We start from the raw sequence: 18,908 nt of genomic DNA, 5'->3' as shown, positions 1-18,908 counted from the left end.
ACATTTCGATCTGTATTTATATACAGGAAACAAAGAGAATGGGAAGCCGGAAGAACTGCCAGAGCTAATGCTTCAGTAAATAACTCTGGATTGTGAGGTTCTATTTTTATTTTATTTATTTATTTATTTATTTATTTATTTATTTATTTATTTATTTTTTGAGACAGAGTTTCGCTCTGTCATCCAGTCTGGAATGCAGTGGTGCAATCTCGGCTCACTGTAGCCTTCGCCTCCTGGGTTCAAGCGATTCTCCTGCCTCAGCCTCCCAAGTAGCTGGGATTACAGGCGCCCGCCACCACACCCAGATAATTTTTGTATTTTTAGTAGAGACGGGGGTTTTGCCATGTTGGCCAGGCTGGTCTCGAACTCTTGACCTCAGGTGTTCTGCTCACCTCAGCTTCCAAAGTTCTGGGATTACAGGCATGAGCCACTGAGCCTGGACTGGATTGTGAGGTTCTAACCACTCCACCCAGTGGTTTGGGTCAGAGGTGGGGACTTAGAGACATTACTTCTTCATGCAAATCCCTACATTGTTCACTATGAGGCATGAAAGCCAGCTATTACATTTCAAATGTTACCAGAGAGATGTAACAAGTTCATTTATTTATAAATTCATTTATTATGTTCATGAGCATCAGAGTGGAATTTTAAGGACATAGGACCTGAAAGAGCCAAGATTTGATGATGGAAAAAGCCTGGTGTGACAAGAGAATCATATTGGAGGCAAGAGGATTCTGGAATGAAATGAGATGAAACTTGATTCAGAGACACGGCCCAAGTTGTTCTCTGGTATAATTTTTAGAGGCTAGTTAGGGATTTTATTCGTTGATTTTTATATTCAATTTAATCCCCAGGGATGTATTTGGAAATAAAGCTCCTGAACACATCAAAACAGGAATTAATCCAGGACATCCAAAAGTAAGTCAGTAGGCATTCCTAACATCTCTCAGGGTCAAGACCAAAGTGTATTTTCAAACCTTAAGATTTGCCCCTTTTCTACATCGGAGTTAAACTTTTTCAGGGAAGTGTAGTTGATTCATGATGGAATGAACAATTAGACACTTCCTCTTCCACCAATTTCTTACTTGACAGTTACTCTAGTAACTTGCCTTTGGATGTCTCTTTTTTACGACAGACAATACAAGTTCATAAGGTTACAAAAATCAGTATATTTTATGGTATTAAAAATTACTACTGTCCTGAGATATACATATTTGAATGTATGTATCACTTGGGTATTTGTATAAAATAAGTTAAAAACAAAACAAAACAAAACAACCTTTCCTAGTCGTAAGATTCTCTGATTTTTCTGAAGTAAATAAGATTTACTATAAATAGAGTCCTCCTGAGTCCTGAGTTGGCTGTGACCTAATGCCTAGTTACTTGAAAAAGATACTCAACTTTAAGCAGCACTGCTTTTCACTCATTCAGCATTCCATCCTCTGGAGCCTATACCCTGGATCAATTCATGTCTGTTTCTGAGAAATCTTGAGTCTCCTGCTCCGGCAAATTGGCAAATCGAAGGGATTCAGTAATGAAGATATGTTTTTTTTTTGAGTTGGAGCCTCCCTCTGTCTGTCACCCAGGCAGGAGTGCAATGGCACCATCTTGCCTCACCACAACCTCTGCCTCCCGGGTTCAAGTGATTCTCCTGCCTCAGTCTCCCGGGTAGCTGGGATTACAGGCACCCGCCAACACGCCTGGCTAAATTTTATATTTTTAGTAGAGACAGAGTTTCACCATGTTGGCCAAGCTGGTCTCAAACTCCTGACCTCAAATGATCCGCCCACCTCAGCTTCCCAAAGTGCTGGGATTATAGGACCACCGTGCCTGGACAATAATGAGAATCTACTTGTCTAAAATCTGTAAGTCTGTGCCCTCATCTGTCTTTTAAGGATTTTTTTTTTTTTTTTTGACACAGAGTCTCATACTGTCGCCCAGGCTGGAGTGCAGTGGCGCTATTTCGGCTCACTACAACCTCTACCCCCCGGGTTCAAGCAATTCTCCTGCCTCAGTTTCCCAAGTAGCTGGGACTATAGGCACCCGCCACCATGCACAGCTAATTTTTTGTATTTTTAGTAGAGACAGGGTTTCACCGTGTTAGCCAGGATGCTCTCAATCTCTTGACCTCGTGATCCGCCTGCCTCGGCCTCCCAAAGTGCTGGGATTACAGGTATGAGCCACCACGCCCAGCCTTTTTTTTTTTTTTTTTTTCTTTTCTGACACAGTCTTGCTCCGTCACCCAAGCTGAAATGCAGTGGCATGATCTTGGCACACTGTAACCTCCACCTCACGGGTTCAAGCAATTCTCATGTCTCAGCCGTCCAACTAGCTAGAACCACAGTCGCACGTCACCACACCTGGCTAATTTTTGTAGTTTTAGTAAGACAAGGTTTCATCATGTTGGCCAGGCTGGGCTCAAACTCCTGGCCTCAAGTGATCCACGTGCCTTGGCACTGTACCCTGCCTTAAATATTTAAGATAACATTCTACAGTTAATTTTCTAAAATTTTACTGGTATAAGGATTACAACTGTTGTGTTCAGTCAGCCACACAGCCCAAAAGAGCAGCCAAAATTTATCTTCAATCTAACTGTCAGAAAACCAATCTTCCCAGAAATGTGTGTAATTCTCCACACACCAATAGATGAACTGATCTTAGCTGGGGTAGGGGGTGGGGGTGGGGCAGGAGAAACAATAGAAAAACTAAAACATCTCTGAAAATTTTTTTTTAACTTTTATTTCAGTTTCAAGGGTACATGTATTAGGTTTGTTATATAGGTAAACTCATGTCACGGGGGTTTGTTGTATAGATTATTTAGTCACCCAGGTATTAAGCCTAGTATGTGTTAGTTATTTTGCTGATCCTCCCCTCCTCCACCCTCCACCCTCCACCCTCCAGTAAGCCCCACTGTCCATCATTCCCCTCTATGTGTCCATGTGTTAAGAATGGTTTTGATCTTTGATACACTCAAGTTTGCTGGAATTAAAATGGGTTTGATTAAATAATTTTCAGTAAATTAAAAATATTACTAAGTTAAGACAGACATTACCTTTGCTTCCTTAAAAAAGATCAAGGTCTACTCAGGCTTGAATGCTCAGTTGTTTCTGTGATGAAGACAATGGTACTAAGAAGTACACTTCCAGATAAATACTATGTGAAATATATTTTAGACACAAAATATTAAAAATTTAAACAAAGAAAATGTTTACAGGCTATCTTGACCTCAGATACATATATTATCTTATGTATAGTGGTTAAAACTTCACAATCCAGGCTGGGCATGGTGGCTCACACCTGTAATCCCACCACTTCAGGAGGCTGAGGCAGGCAAATCACTTGACGTCAGGAGTTCAAGACCAGCCTGGCCAACATGGTAAAATCCCATCTCTACTGAAACTCCAAAAATTAGCCAGGCATGCTGGTGCACACCTGTAATCCCAGCTACTCAGGAGATTGAGGCATGAGAATTGCTTGACTGGGGAGGTGTGGTTGCAGTGAGCCAAGATTGCACCACAGTACTCCAGTCTGAGCGAACGAGCAAGTCTCTGTCTCAAAACAAAAACAAAAACAAAACAGTAAGAAAACAACCTGGTTAAAAATGGGCCAAAGACCTTAACAGACACCTCACCAGAAAGATAGAAGCATATGAGAAGATGCTCCATAACAAATGTCATCAGGGAAATGTAAATTAAAACAGTAATGAGATACCCCCACACACCTATTAGCATGGCCAAAATCCAGAACAGTGACAGCACCAAATGCTGATGAGGATGTAGAGCAACAGGAATTCCCATTCATTGCTGATGAGGATGTGGAGCAACAGAAACTCCCATTCATTGCTGATGAGAATGCAAAATGGTACAGCCAACTTTGGAAGACAGTTTGGCACTTTCTTACAAAACAGCACATACCCTTACCATACAATCCAGCATTCATGTTCCTTGGTATCTACCCAAAGGAGTTGAAACCTTCTGTCTATACAAAAACCTGCACACAAATGTTTATAACAACTTTATTCATATTTGCTCAAACTTGGAAAGAACCAAGATGTCTTTCGATAGGTGAGTTAGTAAATTGGTGGTACATTCAGACAATGGAATATTATTCAGCACTAAAAAAATGATCTATCAAGCTGTGAAAAGACATAAAAGAAATTTAAGTGCACATTAATAAGTGAAGGAAGCCCATCTGAAAACGCTACATACCGTATGATTCCAACTATATGACATTCCAGAAAAGGCAAAACTATGTAGAAAATAAAAAGAGTGGTGGTTGTCAGGAACTAGCAGGGTGAGGAGGGATGACCAGGCACAGCACAGAGGATTCCTAAAGGAATGAAACTACTCAGTACAATATTATAATGGCGAACACAAATATCACTGTAAATTTGTCCAAAGTCATACAATATACAACACTAAGAGTGAATCCTATATAAAGTATGGACTTTGGGTGATAATGATGTGTAAATATAGCTTCACCAATTGTAACAAGTGTGTCATTCTTGTTGGTAATGTTGATAGTGGGGAGGCTATGTATGTGTCAGGGAAGGAAGTATATGGGAAATCTCTATACCTTTTGCTCAATTTTGCTGAGAACCTGAAATTTCTCTTAAGAATAAAGTTTATGGCTGGGCGCAGTGGCTCACACCTGTAATCCTAGCAGTTTGAGAGGCCAAGGCGGGTAGATCACCTGAGGTCAGGAGATCGAAAGCAGCCTGGCCAACATGGTGAAACCCCATCTCTACTAGCAGAGGTTGCAGTGAGCCAAGATCAAGCCACTGCACTCCAGCCTGGGCAACAGAGCAAGACTCCATCTCTAAATAAATGTTAATTTTAAAAAAAGAATAAAAGAAAAGAAAGTTCTTAAATCAATAACCTAACTTTTAACCTGAAGAAACTAGAAGAGCAAACAAAACCCACGTCAACCAGAATAATAAAGACTGACGTGGACTGGGTGCAGTGGCTCACACCTGTAATCTTAGCATTTTGGGAGGCTGAGGCAGGAGGATCTCTTGACTTCAGGAGTTCAAGACCAGCCTGGGTAACACAGTCAGATCCCGTCTCTACAAAATTTTTTTTTTAATTAGCCAGGTGTGGCCACCTGTAGTCCTAGCTACTTAGGTGGGAGGTGGAAGGATCACTTAAGCCCAACAGATTGAGGCTGCAGTGAGCTGTGATCATGCCAGTGTACTCCAGCCTGGGAAACAGAGTGAGACCCTCTCACCAAAAAAGAAAAAAAAAAAAAAATGGAGTGGAGATAAGCAAAACAGAAAATAGAAAATAGAGAATTAACAAAAATAAGTTTTTTTTGAATATCCATATTTATAGTACTACTATTTGCAATGCCTAAATGATTGAAGCAACTTTAGTGTCTATTATTGGAAGAATGGATAAACAAAATGTGGTATTACATAAAATAAAATATTATTTACCCTTAAAAAGGAAATTCTGACACATGCTAAAAGGAGTAAACCCTGATGATACTGTGCTAAGTGAAGTAAGCTAGGCACAAAAGAACAATTATTGTTTGATTCCACTTATAGGCACCTAGAGTCATCAAATCCACAGAGATGGAAAGTAGAATGGTGATTGCCAGGACCCAGGAGGAGGGAGAAAAGAGGATTTAGTACTTAATGGGTACAAACTATCAGTTTTGTGAGCTGAAAAAGTTCTGGAGATGCATCAGTGATGATGGTTGCACAAGAACGTGAATATACTTAATGCTACAGAACTGTACACATAAAAGTGGTTAAAATGGTAATTTTTGTTATATATTTTTTACAACAATGAAAAAAGAACCAAACAGTTGGTTTCTTGAAATAATCAACAAAATTTGCAAACCTTTACCTAGACTGACCAGGAAAACAAAAAGAAAGACTAATATTACTAAAATTAGAAATGAAAGTGGGTACATTAGTACTGACTTTACAGAAGTAAAAAGGATCATAAGAGAATATTATGAACTGTTGTACCCCAACAAATTAGATAAACTACACGGAATTGACAAATTCCTAGAAACACACGAACTACCAAAACTGACTCGAGAAGAAACAGAAAATCTAAATAGCACTATAATACATAAAAATACTAAATCAGCAATCAAAAAACCTTCAACAAGGCCAGGCTCATGCCTGTAATCTCAGCACTTTAGGAGACTGAGGCAGGTGGATCACTTGAGGTCAGCAGTTCAAGACCAACCTGGCCAATGTAGCAAAACCCTGTCTCTATTCAAAATACAAAAATTATCCAGGCATGATGGCACTCACCTGTAATCTCAGCTACTCAGGAGGTTGAGGCAGAAGAGTCGCTTGAACCCGGAAGGCAGAGGTTCCAGTGAGCCAAGATGGCACCACTGCACTCCAGCCTGGGTGACAGAGCGAGAATCCATCTCAAAACAAACAAACAAACAAAAAACCTCCAAGAGAGAGCCTAGGACCAGATGGCTTCATGGGCAAATTTTACCAAACATTTAATCCTCAAACCTTAAACCAAACATTAATCCTCAAACTCTTCCCAAAAAAATACCTCCTACCTCATTCGAAGAAGCCAATATTATCCCGATAAGGAAGCCAAAGACACCACAAGAAGGAAAAACTACAGAGTAATATTCCTTTTAAATATAGATGCAAATATCCTTTTAAAAATATTAGCAGCCAGGCACGGTGGCTCAAGCCTGTAATCCCAGCACTTTGGGAGGCCGAGACGGGCGGATCACGAGGTCAGGAGACTGAGATCATCCTGGCTAACCCAGTGAAACCCCGTCTCTACTAAAAAATACCAAAAAAAAAAAACCCAGCTGGATGAGGTGGCGGGTGCCTGTAGTCCCAGCTACTCGGGAGGCTGAGGCAGGAGAATGGCGTGAACCCAGGAGGCGGAGCTTGCAGTGAGCTGCGATCGGGCCACTGCACTCCAGCCTGGGCGACAGAAGGAGACTCTGTCTCAAAAAAAAAAAAAAATTAGCAAACAGAGTCCAGCAGCATATTAAAAGGATTATACACCATGATGTACGAACAAGCGAGACTGATCTCAGGAATTCAAGGGTGGTTCAACAGACAAAAAAAATCAATCAACGTAATATACATGACATTAATAGAAGGAAGGAGGGGAAAACCATTTCAGTTGACTCAGAAAAGGCATTTGACAAAATCCCATTACCCTTTTATAACAACACTCAGCAAAGTAGGAATATATAGGAGCTTCCTCAATGAGCAATTGTGTAAGAAAAGAAACAAAAGGCAGAATGGGTATGAGCCTTCTCTTTGGGCTGATGAAAATGGTCTAGAATTAAATAGTGATGGTTGCTCAACATTGTTAATATAATAAAAACCACTGACTTGTACTCTTTAAAATGGTTAAAAAGGTGAATTTTATGTTACATAAAATGTACCTCAATAAACAAAAGCTTCCAGATAAGCATGCCTTGCTATTTCTCAGAAACTCATTCCGCTATTCAACTACCATTGCTATCATGAAAATCTTAGGTCAAACTGAAACCCTGAATGTTGCATCTTGAGTCCATTTCCTTCCTTCAGAAAATGTAGATTTATTTAATAGTATATTTCCTATGTATATTTCATATGTGTATATATGTGTGTACACACACATAGGGAAAGAGGGACAGACAAACCGAGAGACAAGGGGTATTCCAAGATGGCCGAATAGGAACAGCTCTTGTCTGCAGCTCCCAATGTGATCGATGCAGAAGACGGGTGATTTCTGCATTTCCAGCTGAGGCACCTGGTTCATCTCACTGGGACTGGTTGGTCAGTGGGTGGAGCCCACACAGGGCGAGCCAGAGCAGCGCAAGGCGTTGCCTCACCCGAGAAGTGCAAGGGATCAGGAGATTTCCCTTTCCTAGCCAAGGGAAGCTGTGACAGACTACCTGGAAAAACGGGGCACTCCTGCCCAAATACTGCACTTTACCATTCTTAAAATAATTTTCGACCCAGAATTTCATATCCAGCCAAACTAAGCTTCATAAGTGAAGGAGAAATAAGATCCTTTACAGACAAGCAAATGCTGAGAGATTTTGTCACCACCAAGCCTGCCTTACAAGAGCTCCTGAAGGAAGCACTAAACATGGAAAGAAACAACTGGTACCAGCCACTGCAAAAATATGCCAAATTGTAAAGACCATCACTGAGATGAAGAAACTGCATCAATTAACAGGCAAAATAACCAGCAAATATCATAATGACAGGACCAAATTAACATACAAAATATTAACTTTAAATATAAATGGGCTAAATGCCCCAATTAAAAGATACAGACTGGCAAATTGGATAGTCAAGACCCATCAGTGTGCTGTATTCAGGAGACCCATCTCATGGTGAAAAGATGCACACAGGTCCATAAATAAAGGGATGGAGGTAAAATCTACCAAGCAAATGGAAAGCAAAAAAAGCAGGGGTTGCAATCCTAGTCTCTGATAAAACAGACCTTATAAACCCAACAAAGATTAAAGAGACAAAGAGGCCATTACATAATGTAAAGGGATCAATCAACAAGAAGAGCTAACATATAAATATATATGCACCCAATCAGGACACTCCCAGACTTCATAAAGCAAGTCCTGTAGAGACCTACAAAGAAGACTTAGACTCCCACACAATAATAATGGAACTTCAACCACCCCACTGTCAATAATTAGATAGATCAATGAAGAGAGAAGGTTAACAAGGACATCCAGGACCTGAACTCAGCTGTGCAACAACAGACCTAAAGACAACTACAGAACTCTCCATCCCAAACAACAAGAATATACATTCTTCCAGCACAACATCACACTTATTCTAAAATTGACCACATAATTTGGAAATAAAGCACTCCTCAGCAAAGTAAAAGAAAGAAATTCACAACAAATTGTCACCCCCCCCCCTCTCTCAGACCACATACGACAAATAGAATCAGGATGAAGAAACTCACTCAAAATTTCACAAACTTCATGGAAACTGAACAAACTTGTTCCTGATGACTACTGGTAGATAACACGAAATGGCGCAGAAATAAACATGTTCTTTGAAACCAATGAGGAACAAAAGACACAATGTACCAGAATCTCTGGGACAAATTTAAAGCAGTGTGTAGAAGGGAAATTATAGCACTAAATGCCCACAAGAGAAAGCTGGAAGATCTAAAATCGACACCTAACATCACAATAAAAGAACTAGAGATCAATGCAAACAAATTAAAACCTAGCAGAAGGCAAGAAATAACTAAATCAGAGCAAACGAAAGAGATAGACACACAAAAAACCCTACAAAATGGAGTCTTGCTCTGGCGCCCCAGCTGGAGTGCAGTGGGCGATCTCAGCTCACTCCAGAGCTCCGCCTTCTGGGTTCACACCATTTCTCCTGCCTCAGCCTCTCCAAGTAGCTGGGACTCACGGTCCCACCACCATGCCCGACTAATTGTTTTGTATTTTTAGTAAGAAATGGGGTTTTCCAATCGTGTAGGCCAGGATGGTCCTTGATCTCCTGACCTTGTACACCCGCCTTGGCCTCCCAAAGTGCTGGATTACAGGCATGAGCCACGACGCCCGCCGAGTTTGTTTTTTAAAAAGATCAAGCAGAATTGATAGACCGATAGCAAGACTATAAAGAAGAAAGAGAGAGAAGAATCAAATATACCAATAAAAAATGATAAAGGTGATATCACCACTGATCCCACAGAAATACAAACTAATATCAGAGAATACTATAAACACCTCTCATGCCAAATAAACTAGAAAATCTAGAAGAACAATAAATTTCTGGACACATACACCCTCCCAAGACTAAACCAGGAAGAAGTTGAATCTCTGAATAGACCAATAACAGGATCTTGAAATTGAGGCAAAAATGAATAGCCTAGCAACCAAAAAAAGCCAGGACCAGGCAGATTCACAGCCAAAATTCTACCAAAATACAAACAGGAGCTGGTACCATTCCTCCTGAAACTATTCCAATCAACAGAAAAAGAGGGAATCCTCCCAACTCATTTATGAGCCAACATCATGCCCTGATACCAAACCTGGCAGAGACACAACAAAAAAAGAGAATTTTAGACCAATATCCCTGATAAACATCGATGCAAAAATCCTCAATAAAATAATGGCAAATCAATCCAGCCAGCACATCAAACACTTATCCACCACGATTCAAGTTCAGCTTCATGCCCTGGAACGCAAGGCTGGTTTCATACATACACAATCATAGCCCTCTCTCACCACTCCTATTCAACAAGTATTGGGAATTCGGCAGGGCAATCAGGCAAGAGAAAAAAAATAATAGGTATTCAATGAGGAAAACAGGAAGTCAAATGTCTCTGTTTGCAAATGACAAGACTGTGTATTTAGAAAACCATCGATTGAAGCCCAAAGTCTCCTAAGCCTGATAACAACTTCAGCAGAGCCTCAGATACAAAATCAATGTGCAAAATCCTACAAGATTTCCTGATACCACCAATTAACAGACAACAGAGAGCCAAAATCAGAGTGAACTCTCCATTCACAATTGCTGCAAAGAGAATAAAATACCTAGGAAGACAAATTACGAAGGGGTGTGAAGGACCTCTTCAATGAGAATAACAAACCACTGCTCAATGAAATAAGACAATGCAAACAATGGAAGAACATTCCATGCTCATCGATAGGAAGAATCAATATCAAGCAAAAATGCCATACCGCCCAAGGTAATTTATAGATTCAATCATCCCCAATCAAGCTACCAATTGACTTTCTTCACAGAAGAAAGAAACTACTTTAAAGTTCATATGGAACATAAAGAGCCCACATAGGCAAGACAATCCTAAACAAAAAGAACAAAGCTGGAGCATCAAACTACCTGACTCAAACTAGCCTACAAGGCTACAGTAACCAAACAGCATGGTACTGGACCAAAACAGATATATAGACCAATGGAACAAGACAGAGGCCTCAGAAATAACACCAGACACTGTAAGCATCTGATCTTTTGACAAACTGAAAAAACAGAGAAATGGGGAAAGGACTCCTATTTAAAAATGGTGTTGGGAAAACTGGCTAGCCATATGCAGAAAGCGGAACGATCCCTTCCCTACACTTATACAATAAATTAATTCAAGTGATTAAAGACTTAAATGTCTGACCTAAACCATAAAAACCCTAGAAGAAAACCTAGGCAACTACCATTCAGGACACAGGCATGGATGGGCAAGGACTTCATGACTAAAATACCAAAAGCAATGGCCACAAAAGCCAAAACAGAAACATGGAATCTAATTAAACTAAAGAGCTTCTGCACGGAAAATAAACTACCATCAGAGTGAACAGGCAACCTACAGAATGGAAGAAAATTTTACAATTTATCCATCTGACAAAGGGCTAATATCCAGAATCTACAACGAACTCAAACAAATTTACAAGAAAAAAAAAACCCCATCAAAAGTGGGCAAAGGATATGAACAGACACTTCTCAAAAGAAGAAATCTATGCAGCCAACAGACACATGAAAAAAAGCTCATCATCACTGGTCATCAGAGAAATGCAAATCAAAACCACAATGAGATACCATCTCAAGCCAGTTAGAAAGGCAATCATTAAAAGTCAGGAAACAACAGATGCTGGAGAGGATGTGGAGAAATAGGAATGCTTTTACACTGTTGGTGGGAGTGTAAATTAGTTCAACCATTGTGGAAGACATGGTGATTCCTCAAGGATCTAGAACTAGAATTACCATTTGAATTCATTACTGGGTTTATAAATCATGCTACTATAAAGACACATGCACACGTATGTTTACTGCAGCACTATTCACAATAGCAAAGACTTGGAACCAATCCAAATGCCCATCAATGATAGACTGGATCAAGAAAATGTGGCACATAACACCATGGAATACTATACAGCCATAAAAGGATGAGTTCATGTCCTTTGCAGGGACAGGGATGAAGCTGGAAACCATCATTCTGAGCAACCTATCACAAGGACAGAAAACCAAACACCACATGTTCTCACTCATAGGTGGGAACTGAACAATGAGATCACTTGGACTCAGGGTGGGGAACATCACACACCAGGGCCTATCAGGGGATAGGGGCTGCGGGAGGGATAGCATTAGGAGAAATACCTAATGTAAATGATGAGTTGATGGGTGCAGCAAACCAACATGACACATGTATACCTATGTATACTAGAACTTAAAGTATAATAATAATAATAATAATAAAACAGAGACAGAGAGAGCAAGTTTGGGTGGCTAACACTTTAAGGTTTATAATTATTTTATTAAATTTTATTATTACAAACATAATAAATTGGTTAAAATGGCAGACTAAGCACACGTTCAGCTTCTCTCTCCTGCCCAAAATCCAAGAATGAATTTCTTTTCAAAATGTATAACATGCATGGAAGGCAAAGCAAGAATGGCCTTGGTGGATCAGAAACGAATAGTTCCTAAAATCCAAAGGCAGATGTAACCAGACGGAATGAGGAACATGCAGGACACAGTTGCTATAAAGGTGAAAACAGCATTATATCCCCATACAGGATGTATCCCAGAAATTAAAAGATGTATTAACATTATTTTCATGAAAATATGAAAAGGAGCCATGAACAAGACTCCTGCATATGCCTGCTACTTTTCAACATTGCAGAAAAGGTCCTAAGCAATGTAATAAAATGAGAAAAGAGAAAAGAGATAAGAATAGGCATGAATGAAAATGAAACTGTTCCAGATATGACAGTCTACCTAGAAAATTCAAGAAAATCAATTGACAAACTATTAAAACCAAGAAGAAAGCTTAATACATGGTCAGATACAATAACATCATACAAAAAACTACAGCTTTGTGTAGCACCAGCAATAAGCAATCAGAGTTATTCCATTTTGCATAACTTCTTTTTTCAATAAAAAATGTACAGACACAGTTGAAACTCCTTGTTCACTTCTTCCCCTTTCCATTAAACTCTCTCTATCCACTTTTACAATCACTGTCTTGCATTTGGAGTTTTCTTTCTCATGCATGCTTTTATATGTGTGTGTACTTAAAATCCATTGTAATGTATATTGTTTGGAATTATTTCAAAATAAAAGGTAAAATATACATAATTTTGCAAACTGAAAAGTTATACACAAATGGTATTAGATTTTATATACAATATATAGCTTTCTCATGCAACTTCATTTTACCCTTTAATATCTTTAGACTTATTCAACTGGTATTTGTACATTTATGTTGACATTCTTTCTCATTATCCGGTGTTGCAGGAAGTCAGGGACCCCGAACGGAGAGACTGGCTGAAGCCGCGGCAGAAGAACATAAATTGTGAAGATTTCATGGACATTTATTAGTTCCCCAAATTAATACTTTTATAATTTCTTACGACTGTCTTTACTGTAATCTCTGAACATAAATTGTGAAGATTTCATGGACATTTATTAGTTCCCCAAATTAATACTTTTATAATTTCTTACGACTGTCTTTACTGTAATCTCTGAACATAAATTGTGAAGATTTCATGGACACTTATCACTTCCCCAATCAATACCCTTGTGTTTTCCTATGCCTTTCTTTAATCTCTTAATCCCGTCATTTTCTTCGTCAGTTGAAGAGGATGAATGTCACCTCAGGACCCTGTGATTGTGTCAACTGCACAAATTGTTTGTAGAGCATGTGTGTTTGAACAATATGAAATCTGGGNCCAATATCCCTGATAAACATCGATGCAAAAATCCTCAATAAAATAATGGCAAATCAAATCCAGCAGCACATCAAAACACTTATCCACCACGATCAAGTCAGCTTCATCCCTGGAACGCAAGGCTGGTTCAACATACACAAATCATGCCCTCTCTCACCACTCCTATTCAACAAGTATTGGAAGTTCTGGCCAGGGCAATCAGGCAAGAGAAAAAAATAAAGGGTATTCAATGAGGAAAACAGGAAGTCAAATTGTCTCTGTTTGCAAATGACAAGACTGTGTATTTAGAAAAACCCATCATTGAAGCCCAAAGTCTCCTTAAGCTGATAAGCAACTTCAGCAGCCTCAGGATACAAAATCAATGTGCAAAAATCACAAGAATTTCTATACACCATTAACAGACAAACAGAGAGCCAAATCATGAGTGAACTCCCATTCACAATTGCTGCAAAGAGAATAAAATACCTAGGAATACAAATTACAAGGGGTGTGAAGGACCTCTTCAATGAGAACTACAAACCACTGCTCAATGAAATAAGACAATGCAAACAAATGGAAGAACATTCCATGCTCATCGATAGGAAGAATCAATATCACAAAAATGCCCATACCGCCCAAGGTAATTTATAGATTCAATGCCATCCCCATCAAGCTACCAATGACTTTCTTCACAGAAGAAAAAACTACTTTAAAGTTCATATGGAACATAAAAAGAGCCCACATAGCCAAGACAATCCTAAACAAAAAGAACAAAGCTGGAGGCATCACACTACCTGACTTCAAACTATGCTACAAGGCTACAGTAACCAAAACAGCATGGTACTGGTACCAAAACAGATATATAGACCAATGGAACAGAACAGAGGCCTCAGAAATAACACCAGACATCTGTAAGCATCTGATCTTTGACAAACCTGACAAAAACAAGAAATGGGGAAAGGACTCCCTATTTAATAAATGGTGTTGGGAAAACTGGCTAGCCATATGCAGAAAGCTGGAACTGGATCCCTTCCCTACACCTTATACAAAAATTAATTCAAGATGGATTAAAGACTTAAATGTCTGACCTAAAACCATAAAAACCCTAGAAGAAAACCTAGGCAATACCATTCAGGACACAGGCATGGATGGGCAAGGACTTCATGACTAAAATACCAAAAGCAATGGCCACAAAAGCCAAAACAGAAACATGGAATCTAATTAAACTAAAGAGCTTCTGCACGGAAAAATAAACTACCATCAGAGTGAACAGGCAACCTACAGAATGGAAGAAAAATTTTACAATTTATCCATCTGACAAAGGGCTAATATCCAGAATCTACAACGAACTCAAACAAATTTACAAGAAAAAAAAAACCCCATCAAAAAGTGGGCAAAGGATATGAACAGACACTTCTCAAAAGAAGAAATCTATGCAGCCAACAGACACATGAAAAAAAGCTCATCATCACTGGTCATCAGAGAAATGCAAATCAAAACCACAATGAGATACCATCTCAAGCCAGTTAGAAAGGCAATCATTAAAAAGTCAGGAAACAACAGATGCTGGAGAGGATGTGGAGAAATAGGAATGCTTTTACACTGTTGGTGGGAGTGTAAATTAGTTCAACCATTGTGGAAGACATGGTGATTCCTCAAGGATCTAGAACTAGAATTACCATTTGAATTCATTACTGGGTTTATAAATCATGCTACTATAAAGACACATGCACACGTATGTTTACTGCAGCACTATTCACAATAGCAAAGACTTGGAACCAATCCAAATGCCCATCAATGATAGACTGGATCAAGAAAATGTGGCACATAACACCATGGAATACTATACAGCCATAAAAAGGATGAGTTCATGTCCTTTGCAGGGACAGGGATGAAGCTGGAAACCATCATTCTGAGCAACCTATCACAAGGACAGAAAACCAAACACCACATGTTCTCACTCATAGGTGGGAACTGAACAATGAGATCACTTGGACTCAGGGTGGGGAACATCACACACCAGGGCCTATCAGGGGATAGGGGGCTGCGGGAGGGATAGCATTAGGAGAAATACCTAATGTAAATGATGAGTTGATGGGTGCAGCAAACCAACATGACACATGTATACCTATGTATACTAGAACTTAAAGTATAATAATAATAATAATAATAAAACAGAGACAGAGAGAGCAAGTTTGGGTGGCTAACACTTTAAGGTTTATAATTATTTTATTAAATTTTTATTATTACAAACATAATAAATTGGTTAAAAATGGCAGACTAAGCACACGTTCAGCTTCTCTCTCCTGCCCAAAATCCAAGAATGAATTTCTTTTTCAAAAATGTATAACATGCATGGAAGGCAAAGCAAGAATGGCCTTGGTGGATCAGAAACGAATAGTTCCTAAAAATCCAAAGGCAGATGTAACCAGACGGAATGAGGAACATGCAGGACACAGTTGCTATAAAGGTGAAAACAGCATTATATCCCCATACAGGATGTATCCCAGAAATTAAAAGATGTATTAACATTATTTTCATGAAAAATATGAAAAAGGAGCCATGAACAAGACTCCTGCATATGCCTGCTACTTTTCAACATTGCAGAAAAGGTCCTAAGCAATGTAATAAAATGAGAAAAAGAGAAAAGAGATAAGAATAGGCATGAATGAAAATGAAACTGTTCCAGATATGACAGTCTACCTAGAAAATTCAAGAAAATCAATTGACAAACTATTAAAACCAAGAAGAAAGCTTAATACATGGTCAGATACAATAACATCATACAAAAAACTACAGCTTTGTGTAGCACCAGCAATAAGCAATCAGAGTTATTCCATTTTGCATAACTTCTTTTTTCAATAAAAAATGTACAGACACAGTTGAAACTCCTTGTTCACTTCTTCCCCTTTCCATTAAACTCTCTCTATCCACTTTTACAATCACTGTCTTGCATTTGGAGTTTTTCTTTCTCATGCATGCTTTTTATATGTGTGTGTACTTAAAAATCCATTGTAATGTATATTGTTTGGAATTATTTCAAAATAAAAGGTAAAAATATACATAATTTTGCAAACTGAAAAGTTATACACAAATGGTATTAGATTTTATATACAATATATAGCTTTCTCATGCAACTTCATTTTACCCTTTAATATCTTTAGACTTATTCAACTGGTATTTGTACATTTATGTTGACATTCTTTCTCATTATCCGGTGTTGCAGGAAGTCAGGGACCCCGAACGGAGAGACTGGCTGAAGCCGCGGCAGAAGAACATAAATTGTGAAGATTTCATGGACATTTATTAGTTCCCCAAATTAATACTTTTATAATTTCTTACGACTGTCTTTACTGTAATCTCTGAACATAAATTGTGAAGATTTCATGGACATTTATTAGTTCCCCAAATTAATACTTTTATAATTTCTTACGACTGTCTTTACTGTAATCTCTGAACATAAATTGTGAAGATTTCATGGACATTTATTAGTTCCCCAAATTAATACTTTTATAATTTCTTACGACTGTCTTTACTGTAATCTCTGAACATAAATTGTGAAGATTTCATGGACATTTATTAGTTCCCCAAATTAATACTTTTATAATTTCTTACGACTGTCTTTACTGTAATCTCTGAACATAAATTGTGAAGATTTCATGGACATTTATTAGTTCCCCAAATTAATACTTTTATAATTTCTTACGACTGTCTTTACTGTAATCTCTGAACATAAATTGTGAAGATTTCATGGACATTTATTAGTTCCCCAAATTAATACTTTTATAATTTCTTACGACTGTCTTTACTGTAATCTCTGAACATAAATTGTGAAGATTTCATGGACACTTATCACTTCCCCAATCAATACCCTTGTGTTTTCCTATGCCTTTCTTTAATCTCTTAATCCCGTCATTTTCTTCGTCAGTTGAAGAGGATGAATGTCACCTCAGGACCCTGTGATTGTGTCAACTGCACAAATTGTTTGTAGAGCATGTGTGTTTGAACAATATGAAATCTGGGCATCTTTAAAAAAGAACAGGATAACAGCGATGTTCAGGGAACAAGAGAGGTAACTTTGAACTGGCCGCCGGTTAGCCGGATGGAACAGAGCTATATTTCTCCTCTTTCATAAGCAAATAGGAGAAATATCGCGGAATTCTTTTTCTCAGCAAGGAACATCCCTGAGAAAGAGAATGCGCCCAGAGGGTAGGCCTATGAACGGCCCCCTTTAGAAGCGTGCCGTCTTTTATGGTCGAAGCCGAAGGGATGAAATAAGCCCCGGTCTCCTGTAGCCCTCCCAGGCTTATTAGGAGGAGGAAAATTCCCACCTAATAAATTTTGGTCAGATAGGTTGTCTGCTCTCAAACCCTGTTTCCTGATAAGATGTTATCAATGACAATGCGTGCCCGAAACTTCATTAGCAATTTTAATTTCGCCCCATCTGGTGGTCCTGTGATCTCACCCTGCCTCCATTTGCTTTGTGATATTTTATTACCTTGTGATGGTGACGTCTGTGATCCACACCCTATTCGTGCACTCCCTCCCCTTTTGAAAATCGCTAATAAAAACTTGTTGGTTTTACGGTTCGGGGAACATCACGGATCCTGCCGACATGTGATGTCTCCCCCGGATACCCAGCTTTAAATTTCTCTCTCTTGTGCTCTTTCCCTTTATTTCTCAACCCAGCCGAGACACACAGGAAATAGAAAAAGAACCCTTGTTAAACATTGGGAGCGGGTTCTCCCGATAATCTGGAGTCAATATGAATGTCTACTTTTTTTTGAAATATACTGTTTCTTTCATTTCCAGAAATCCTTATATGATAGACAGAAAATACATCTCAAAGAATATATAGGTTAAAGGATATATAGATTAAAGACAAATATCACAATGGAAGTACAAAGCAGTCAGTTTGGAAAAAATTGTAAATAATCTCAATGTCCATCAAAAGGAAGAAGGTTAAATAAAGCATGTTACATCTACAATATAGAAAATAATTTTACAGTATTTAAAAAGAATGTAGTGAATCTAAATGTACTGACATGGAGAGATTTTCAGGACATAAAAGAAAATATAAAACAATATGACTCCTTTCATGTTGTAAAGTTGTGTATTTTTAATCACATATATAGAAATGTATTTTAGAAAAACAGAAAACTAATAACATCGGATGCCTTTGACTAAGTGAATAAGTTTGAGGGAGGTGAAAAAAGATGGTTTTACTGTCTATTGTTAGATTTTTAAAAATAAGAGTATGTTTTATA

At 38.6% G+C, this 18,908-nt stretch overlaps 1 protein-coding gene across 10 annotated transcripts in view; it reads right to left on the bottom strand.

Moving 5' to 3' along the window:
- FBXL13 (F-box and leucine rich repeat protein 13) overlaps positions 1-18,908 on the bottom strand; it is a 303,981-nt gene that overhangs the window by 177,196 nt on the left and 107,877 nt on the right. The window lies entirely within an intron of this gene.

The sequence above is a fragment of the Rhinopithecus bieti genome, unplaced genomic scaffold (genome assembly GCF_001698545.2).
Source record: "Rhinopithecus bieti isolate Rb0 unplaced genomic scaffold, ASM169854v2 scaffold_59, whole genome shotgun sequence".
Classification (NCBI taxonomy): Eukaryota; Metazoa; Chordata; class Mammalia; order Primates; family Cercopithecidae; genus Rhinopithecus; species Rhinopithecus bieti.
The sequence above is the reverse complement of the archived record's forward strand: the minus strand, read 5'-3'. Positions and strand labels throughout refer to the sequence as shown.